We start from the raw sequence: 10,720 nt of genomic DNA, 5'->3' as shown, positions 1-10,720 counted from the left end.
TTTTGCAGGTACGTAAAAAAGATCGCATCGAGAAGCCACACGCTGCCCGGTGGTTGCTTGTTGTACTGGCTTGTGGCCCCGTGGGCCACACATGCATGGCTCGTCGATCGTCGTCCGTGGATTGGATTCTGCTCATACTGTGTACGAGTACTCCATCCGGAACGATGCTACTGCTATCCATGTGGGGGCCACATGGCACGTTGATAGGTCATGGGCCGGCGTACTACGTGGACCGCAAGCAACAGCTAGCACACGGTATACGTAGTGGGCTGGCTGTCCTCTCGGTCGTTGTCGCATTTTGGGTAGAGTTTTGGCAGCCATCGGAGCTGGTGACGCAAGGAGAAGGAGCTGTGAGTTGATGTTGATCCCGGCTAGCTCTCGTTGATTAAACTATGGCTCCTGGTTGTAACTAATCAATCAATCTGAATAATCGATCAGAGGCGCGGCTTCTAGTTAGCTAGTGGTATCGTGAGAAGAAACCTAGACAGTTACGAGCTTTCCAAAAGGGCACCCGAGCTTCTAGAAGACTGGGGGGATCGGAAACGTGGGGGCGGTGGTGTTCCTTTCATCCTCGAGCAACCCGCGCACGCACGCTAGTGTTACCGTACTTCTAGTCGGATTGCGGATAGCACGATAACTGGGTGGAACTAGTTTCTCTCAGGTGACGGCTGCGGGCGGCCGTCCCTGCCAACGCCGGCGACGAGCGCACGGTCTGATTCGATACAACTCAGTTCAACTTCTTCTCCACGCATGGGAGCCAGCTTAACAACCCTCTCTACTGGGCTTCTCGCTTCCATGAGCCTAGGTCTGTTCGCTTCAGCTTATTCAGTCGGCTTATCAGCTACCAAACAGTGTTTTCCTCTCACAACAAATCAGCCGTTTCAGCTTTTCAGCCGGCTTATAAGCTGAAGCGAACAGGCCGCCTAATTCTAGTTAACCCAGTCCGGCCCGAATAGCCTGGCGTTTACCTTCCCTAGGCACCTTTCTCCTTCCCGCCTTCCCTTCACTGGAGACGGCTTCTCGGCTGGTGCCGCCTGTACAGGGACGGTGACATCCTCCCTTCCTTTAGAGCAGGCTTGACCCTAAACCGGTGCTCTTGGAAATTGTTGGCGTAGGGCATCCGATGCATGTCAAAAAGGAATCATTGGAACATCCGATGGTACATTTTAATTAGCCGTTGGAGAAATGGCTCTTTGATTCTTTGGCTATTTACACCCCCTTCACTCGCCCATTTGAAGTTGATAGTGTGTGCAGAAGTCTATTGGAGATCAAGACTCATCATGAACACATCCAAGCCACCAAAAGTGCATAAGTGATTAATTAAAGGCTTATCACAAGTTTAAAAGAGTGATTAGTGCTAGGATAGGTCTAGAGAAGAGAGAGTGCAAGGTGTTGCAGCCTTGTGATCGGTTCAAGGAGTGAACCACAGCTGTACAAGGTGTGGCAGCGCCTTGAAGCTTTGGTGGCTCACTGGCAAGTCTTCGACCCTCCGGCTTGGTATGGAGCGGCGTCGACGACCGTGTGCAAGGGACGAGGAGACCCCTTCCTTGGTGGAGAAACTCTGTAGTGAAAACAGCGTCAAGGTGATTGGAAGAGAGGGAGTGGTGAGCCTTGCCTTAGTGGTAACCTTCTCATCTGACTTAGCATGAGTCTTTGTAGCGAGTTCAAGACCTTGACCGGGGAAACTTAGTGATCGGGAGCATATCCTCGATGGAGCTCCAACATAGACTAGGGGCCGGGTGACATTTGACTACTGATTCCACAGGATAAAATCATCGTGCCGAATTTGCATCCTTTCTAACTCACTTCTTTACATTTCCGCATTTCATATTTGTAACTTGAGTGCTTTACTTGGGGGGCGTTTGGATACCAGGGGGCTAAACTTTAACCTTGCTACATCTGATGTTCGGACTCTAATTAGGAGGACTAAAAATTAGCTACAAAACTAATAGCAGAACCCCTAGGTTAAATCGCGAGACGAATCTATTAGGCCTAATTAATCCATCATTAATGAATGATTACTGTAGCACCACATTATCAAATCATGAACTAATTAGGCTTAATAGATTGGTCTCGTGATTTAGCCTAGGGATTGTGCAATTAGTTTTGTAATTAGCCTATATTTAATACCTCTAATTAGTGTCCAAACATCCGATCCGATGTGACAGAGCTTACTGTCTTCCAAACACCCCTACTAGAATAGAATCTTGACACGAGCTAGAATAGTTAGATCAACCATAAATTAACACATGATGAGAATAGCCTCCATTTCGAGTGTCCATCGAGTCCACTGCCGTCCTCGGATTGTGACGGCGCCATGGCCGAAAAATTCTGACCAGCTCCGCCGCCTGCGTACGTAGGCTTTAATTTAGATGATCACGTGCGACGAGCCGACGAGCGTCCCGTGTTCAGCGTGGGCGCCGGGCGCGTGATGCACGCGGTTCGTCCCGGCCGGCCACTACTAATCTGTTGCTGGATGGAAACACAATTAGTATACTGGGTTCTTCTTCTGCCGTGTCCTTTCAAATCAAACCAAACCGAAATGAAGAGTTTAATTACCGCATGCACTACCCGCGCAGGCAGGCAGGCTGCCGGACAAGGCACACAAGAAAGTGTCCTCAGACACTTCATGCTGGCGGCGTTCGTTCGTTCCCCTGCTGCCGCGAGCGAGCAGCGTGTGCTAGCGCAGCGTTACCATGTCCTGATTACTGTAGGTAGTAGTAACAGTTACAGTCGCTTCTCCTCACCACCCGTACGTGCTCTGCTCTGCTCCCCAGTGTTGCAGTGGACGTCACGTGCTGCGGTAACTGTCGCTAGCTGTCCCCGTCGTCCGTGCAGCCGTGCCCAGCTTTGCGCGGCTCGCTCGTTTGCTTCTAGAAGCACTCCGGCGGTCGGCGGATGCAACGGCGCCATCCTGATTCCGATTCGATTGGCTGCAGTGGAGCGTGGACTAGTAGGGGATTCTGGCGTAGCGCCAGCCGCCAGCGAGTCATCTACCCGCACGAGGCCGGTCACGAATCCTCTTGCACGCTCTTGGTTCTCCTTTTCACACTGACCATCCATGCGATCGATGCGATCCTCTTGCCCACGATCCACCCGCCACAAGTCAGCGCCCTTGTACCAACGCGAACGTCAACGCTTGATGAACGACGTACCCCGCCGTCGGCAGCACATCGCATGCTGCATGCCTCGACCTTGGTCAAACTGCAACTTGATCATCTCCACGTACGCGCCAAAAAAGTCTCTGCTCTGCATTGTGAACTGCCTGGCTAGCTACAGGCTGCAGCTAGCCAGTTAGTCTGTCGTTGTTATCCGCGCTCGACGTCGGGGAAAGGATTCTATGTGTACGCGCCAACTGAAGAATTCGACGACCCAGCCGGATCTCCCAACAACGGAGAGATGGTTCAACCGACCAGCTATGTGCAGGCTGTGGTTTGAATAACGGATTTGATCGATCAGACATCAGCCAATGGAATCCGTGCAACTGCCTTGATTGTTCTTCGTGGAGTTGAAGGATCATTCGATCAGCAGGTAGTGGAAGCACGCGGCCGGAGATAAATTCAATCCGATCGAGCAGGGACGCCGACACATATACCATCCTTCTAGAAGCATGCCGGCCGGTTTCCTAAAGCGCCACTTGGAGGGAAAAAGCAGTGTTTCCTGACGGCGCTGATCGAGATGGGATGAAAGCAACGATCGAAAGGCAGAGGGCGGGCCAGGCGGCCGAGCTCTCCGATCCGTAGATCCTCTGCATGCGGCTGCTGTCCCTTTCCTTGTGGCATCTCGGACTCAGATGAATCCATGCGGATCGGTGCCTTCTTTTTTTTTAATCGGCTTTGCTTCTAGAGAACCATCTCAGCAGCACTATCTACTATCTAGAGCTCGAAATAAACAACAAGCTGATGGATGTATATGGTGCAAACACCGGAGGCCCCAGGTGATCTAGTAGGAGTACAATCTAACTGATTGGCCACTAGAAAATACAAAAGGAAATGGCCGTCACCTGTTATCTCACGTCGTCTTAAAAAGCAAACAGCGGATCATGCCTGTCACCTTCAATACTAGGCGATCCTAGCAGAATATGATCATCATGCAGACTCACCACTCATCCGTCCAAGTGCTAGCTGGTAGAAAGGCCCATCGAGAGTGTCCATGCATGTGCCTAGGCTGTCTTATTGCTTCTAGAAGGGAGGCCAGCACTTTCCGACACTGAAAGCAGAGCAACGCATCGGCCGAACCAGATAAGCGACAAATGCGTGCGCTCCACTTGACGGGGAAAGGGAGATAAGAGTTTCCACTTTTCAGGCGTACTACGCTGAGATGTAAAGCAACGCAAGCCCTGAGGCGTACTACGCTGGACAGCATGGGAGCTAGGATGACCTGTAAAGCAACACAGCACTTGCATGTTCTTCCCGATCCAACCCAAGCGCTTCCTTCCTTTTTATTTTTCTCGCTTTATATGTGCTTCCTGATCCACCGTGGTCCATCCGGTGATATCTCAGCTTTATTTTTATTATAGTCAGCTTCTCCAGCAATACATAATGCCTTGTTTTGCTTCTAGAACCGTTTCTGTGCCTATATATCAGATTAGCCCCTACTCCTCACTGTAGAAAATCCGAATGACAATACAAATTAAAATTAAGGGTCTGATTGGTTGGACTATGAGCTGTGGAAAAACTGCTGTGAGCTATCAGCTGTAAAGCCGTTTGGTTGAAACAGTTGTGAAACTGTAGGTTTGGCAAGAAAGGTATGTAATGCTCCTGGAAGGTCTAAGGGACTGTTGCTATACAAATTGATCGTCATTGTGTAGTTCACTGAATCACATGTAAATTACCATTATAGAAAGGGAAACTTTTTTTTTTAAGTTTTGCATCCACCATTACCATATGGTCCACATGAATACAAAGATAACATTTGATAAAAGATATATGGTTCACATAATAATGTCCACCATTAACATATGATCCACATAATTATCTCCCTCTCACACTAACCAAACCATCAGCTATTCTACTGCGAATGGTATTCATGGTATCCTCATTCTCCCCATCTGGACTCTCATCTCCTTGTGTTTGGGTTGTGCCACATGTCTGTTGTAGTAGGTAGTCCTCATCAGCATCACATCCATCAAACTCTCTATCATGCAAATTGCTCTTACGAATAAAATTATACAATGCCATACAAGCAAGAATGATATGCTTTCTGAGTACAAGTGGAGAAACTTGGCATGTCCTTCAAAATACGCCACTTCTGCTTCAAGACTCCGAAAGCCCGCTCAATGACATTCGTAGGGATGAATGCAAGAAATTGAAAATCTCGTACTTCCCTTGAGGAGGATGCCTAGAATGAAGCCAGAATTCTGGTATATGGTATGGGCTTCCTTTGGGCAAGATATCCTACTTGGTTTGGATAACCAGAGACCACCAGATAATATTTTCCTATAAAACCAAATCAAATAAGAAAAGGAAAACAACAATAGAACTATTACTAACTAGTAACGAACAGTGTATACCTTTGGAAGGCATGGAAAATGAAGGAAAATTTGCTAATGCATGATTGAGGATCGGTGTGTCATGTGCAGGACCCAGCCAACCAGCAACCACAAAGATAAACCTCATATCAAAGTCACAAACAGCTAGCATGTTCTGAGATGTATATCCTTGTCGACATGTGTGGTTAACCACTTCCTCAGCTGGAACAACAACTTTAACATGTGAACTGTCTATAGCTCCAATAGTGCCTTTGAAATAAGGCCAGAAACGGTCCTCTTTCACCTTTTCATGCTCAGTACAGAAAGTTGGATCTCTTGGCTTAATATTGTCCTTTGCTAACTTGTGCAAACAATTCAATACTTCATGAACTTGGTGTGAACTGTCCATAGCGATCATGTAAAATGATTTTTAGCTTGTGAAAATGATTGGGGTCCTCCGACGATGCACAGAAACATTGTCAATGACTCAATTTATGAAACACTGTTAGTTGAGGTCAAACCGTAATTCGAGATGAGCAAATCATGAAGTGCCATGAAAATACCAGTGCTCATTCGAAACATCTTATAAAAGTACCTCGGATGACCAAAGCACCTCATAACCCATTGAAGTCCACTTTTTGATGTTTCTCTGTATTCTCCTTTGTTCAAATACCATTCTGTGTACAGATTTCCTATTTGGCCAATGACAGCAGCTTGCTGGGAAAGTTTAGCTAGAAGCAGTAGTCCCTTGTGCCCCTTTTTGGCCAAATCTTCTATGTTGGCATCCATCTACATACACAAGTTTGTGGCAGCCAAGACACAAGTTGTGAGATCACATAAGTACATAAACAAATATATTGACAGCACATAAATAAATATACGGACAACACATAAACACATAACCAATGGTTCTCAAATAGTCTCAACAAATGGTCTCTCAGATAACAGGCAACAAATGGTTCTCAACAAAAGGAAATAAACAAATATTGGTTCACAACACAACACTAGATAAATTAGGAAACGATTCTACTAACACTTCAGCAACTCCTTTTCATGCTCTCTCTCAAGCAAATCGAACCTTCCTTCATTTATTTCCAGGGAGCTAAAGACCTCCCTAAATTCAGGTTTGACGATCAGGAAGGTGGTTGTGTGTATTAGAGTAGTTTTTTCTTGCACTTCACAATCTTTCACCATCTTTCTAGCCTCTGCAATGCTTGGGACTGGATTGGTTGGAGGAGTTGATGAAGCTTTAACACTTGAGGATATCTTATCTGCTGCAGTTTCTATCTTCAAACATGTGTTCTTGTACAATCAAAAGAATGGGCTCTTCTCATCCTTCTCTTATATAGAACTAGAGTGTTCCTTGCATTTCTTTTTCCATGGCTTTGATTTCTTCAAAGTAGCCAGCTTCACATCATCAATGTCTTGAGTTTTTTTACCTCACTCACATCGTCATCACTTGACTCATCATGGATTTGATTCCTTCAAAGCAGCTAGCTTCACATCATCAATGTCTTGAGTTTTTTTTACCTCACTCACATCGTCATCACTTGACTCATCAGAGGATACATCTCCAGGGCAGGATGCACTGGTGCCACTGACATGTATCTTATCAAACAATATATGCAGATCATCAAGGTGCTTCAGCCCTTGTTTTCTGAGCCTCACATGGTACATTTGATACCTTTCTCAAAATTATTGCACCTCTAAAATTAAATGAAATAAAGGGTTAATTTGCAAGTAACACAATATGAAAGCAATAAAAATGAATAATGAATAATGACAGTAAAGTGCTTACACCTAGGTGTTCATCCCACCATTCCTTAGAGAACTCAACAGTTCATTTTGCCTCATTCCATCCAAGCCTAGTTGCACTATTCTTCAACTCCATGAACCATGTATATTCCTTTTTCATATTGTCCCACTTGTTCTTCAATTGTTTCTTTGTTAGCTTCTGACCAATTTTTCTTCATGCTTAGATATAACATGTTTCCAACCAGTCCTATTGAAAAATCCTAACGGTCTATTCCTAGCTTCTATCTCTCCTTTGTAGATATCAATGAAATGCCTCACATTGGCATCACACCAATCTGCCTTATTGACCATTCTTAAATCAAGAAAAAAATTGTGGCAGGCAATTCAGTTATCATAAACCCAACAATTGTACATGCAAATAAATGTTGTATGAACAACACAAAAGGGCCTACATAGATGTTTGCACAAGCTTCCTATATCCACAAATCCTAGCAGTTTCAAACATTTCAGATAACATCTTCATTTCTAACCATTTCATATTGCAACTAGTATACTGCGCATACTGACTAAAATTCTGCACGAAAAAAAACATCAAGTCACCATCATGCCCATCAAAACAGAGCCTAAAGAATACTAGACATCAACACGCATGGCATCCAGGTAAGCAGATTGTCTGAAAGCTCATCAATGTTAATGCATCTGTTGTAGAATTGTAGCCATTAGATCAGGCAAATTGCTGATTGCTTGCCTCAACAATCAGTTGGATTTATGATAATTGAATTGACAACTTATTGACACCTCTTTGAGTTAGCAAAGGACAACAATTAGATTGTACAGATTGTTCAGATCAAGCAACCTCAAGGAAACTATGCGATTGTTCAGGATCAAGCAAGAATTAGATTGTACAGATTGCTGATTGTTGAGGCAAGCAACCTCAAAGTTGTCAATTGCAAAAGCACAAGATTTGTAGGCTTCAGGCAAAGAGGGTGTGTGGGGATGGCTTTTGAGATCTTCACCTTGAGTGCTAGTTGATGGAGAGGAGCCGGCCGGAGAAGGGTGCCGCCGGTGGGGAGGGCGGCTGCTCCTGCAACAGGCGTCGGGGAGGAGAAGAGCGGGGAAGGCGGAGGGCGTGCATGGCTGCCCGAGTCCTTTTGCTTGCTCCAGGGCGGAGAAGACGTGGCCGGAGAGGGGCGTCGCCGGTGGGAAGGGCGACCGCCGGTGGGTGCGCCACCGCTGGTCGGACCTAGAGAGGCGCGAAACCCTAACGTGGCTCCAGTTGGGGAATGGCTTAAGCGGGTTGGGGAAGAAAAGAAATGAAGCGGTACGTAACTTACCGCTGGCAGCGTGGGTAATTTCGTTGAAAGGTTGGACTTCGCATCCGTGGAAGCAGGGGCAAGGTGCTTTGCAAATTATACTATGGAAAGCAGCTGCGTACGTTCAAAGATGCTGCGAGTTTCGGCCCTTTGGTTAGCGTTCAGCTTTTTGATAGCAAAAGCACCTTGTGGAAGCTGAACCAAAGGGAGCCTAAAAGAATGTCGTCCATGTGTTCTTATATATAAGGAATCTAGTATATATTTAATCGCATAAGTGTGGTCGTTATCCCCTCGAACGACTGATCCGGGCCAAACCTCAGGAGACTGGTCTGACCGGGTTGCTGGACCGGTCTGACCGGCCTGCGCAACACCTCTGCCATTCGGTCTGTTCGCGACCCGCGCGATCTAGCGCACTCGTGTGTTGGCCGAAAAAGAGCATCCTGCGGAAGACTTGTGTGTTGGCCGAAAAAGAGCACCCTGGGGAAGCTGAACGAAAGGGAGCCTAAAGGAATGTCACCCGTGTGTTCTTATATATAAGGAATCATTGTAACTATTTGTAGTATATATTTAATAAGTAAAATTGTAGATTCTACTGACTTGAATTATGGAATTAGTACACGTCCAATTAATCTAGTAGATCATAGTAGTGTCCCAGAATAGCATACAGAATTGAGATTCTGACACTAGCTATGCATGCCATACGGATCATAGCAAACAATATTGAAATAAGTATCATGTTTGCACTTTGCAGGGTGTCGGGGAACCAGATACGAGTCTTAAGCTCCCCTTCTTCTTCACTTTGTAGTAAGGTTTTATGCTCCGTGATGGTGACACACCAGCCAACATATCTTGGAGGCTCAAAGTCCAAGGCCCATACCATACCTCGTTCTGCTTCTAGAACTATTTCAGCAGTATATTAATTAATGCAAACATTAGAGGCCCACGCTATCAACGGTTAAATTAACAATCGATCACTAGCCCACTAGAAAATCCAAAGAGAGAGGTCATTGGTTAGCTCTTGTCATAGAATTACGTTATCCCAAGATTAGACAAAGTAGCTTTTCCGTATACAAATACCCAGGGTGGAAATCTACACATAAACAAAACGCTAAGTCTAACGACACGCGACAACTTAGCTAGAGGCCACACAACATACAGCCAAAACTGAAGAAGTCTTTGCACTCTGGATTGGAGCAGTCATTTGATTTGTCTGTATACTTGTATTATTGGTATATACGGAGTACATTTGTAGGCATCGCATGGGGTCCATGTGGACACGAATGCAGACAGCATAAAGAACCTAACCTGATTGCTGACCATAACCAACAGGATTCTCGGTGTGGAATCTGCTCGAGCTCCACATCATCATCAGTGATCTATATCCATTACTATAAATGATCACTGATGACCTGAGAGGCGCCTCCGTCTTTCACGATGAGACAAATAATGACCTGGCGATCTTTATCCTTTGATCTATCTAATCTATCTTCATTGGTGAAATCGACATCGACCAGATAATGATGCCACGGAAAATCGATGTAAAGTCCTGCCGGTAGCTTTCGTTTAAAACGACCCTACATATAACAGTTAGTTAGTATTTAAGGTGCAGAATTCATCGATCTTCTACTTGCAAAGAGTGCGACCTCCTTGATTCGTCTCATCTGCCGCTGTCCATGAGTCCATCCAACCCAATCATGCAATGGCTGCAACCAAATGTACGCCGACTGCGTAGATTTGGTTCTAGAAACGACTACAAAGTTTAACGTACCGTGCGCCAGCCGTCTCATGAGCTAGGAATTGAAATGGCCGGTGTCCCCGCCACTCAATATTGAAGGGTCTGTCTACCTGTAACTCGAGCATTTTGTGGGGTACCAGCACTCGAGTATTTTTGTTGGCTAAAACACTCGGTTTGGAGGACAAAAAAAAAATCATGTGCTGGAGGTGATCTGTCACACGATTTTCTAAATCATCATATTATAATCAAACGGTCCATAATATCAATAGCATAAAAAGACATATTACACAAACCGAGTGTTTTATACCATTGCGGATTAGCTTAATTCCAACAATAATATTACAATATATAGAGTTGTTCATAGATAATTAGAGTCATCCACAATTAGCATAGTTCATAGAGTACATCTGGATGCTGCATCTAGAATTTTGCATAAATCATAGAAAA

This window comes from Setaria italica, chromosome VIII, assembly GCF_000263155.2.
Source record: "Setaria italica strain Yugu1 chromosome VIII, Setaria_italica_v2.0, whole genome shotgun sequence".
Taxonomy (NCBI): Eukaryota; Viridiplantae; Streptophyta; class Magnoliopsida; order Poales; family Poaceae; genus Setaria; species Setaria italica.
Note: the sequence above shows the minus strand (reverse complement) of the source record.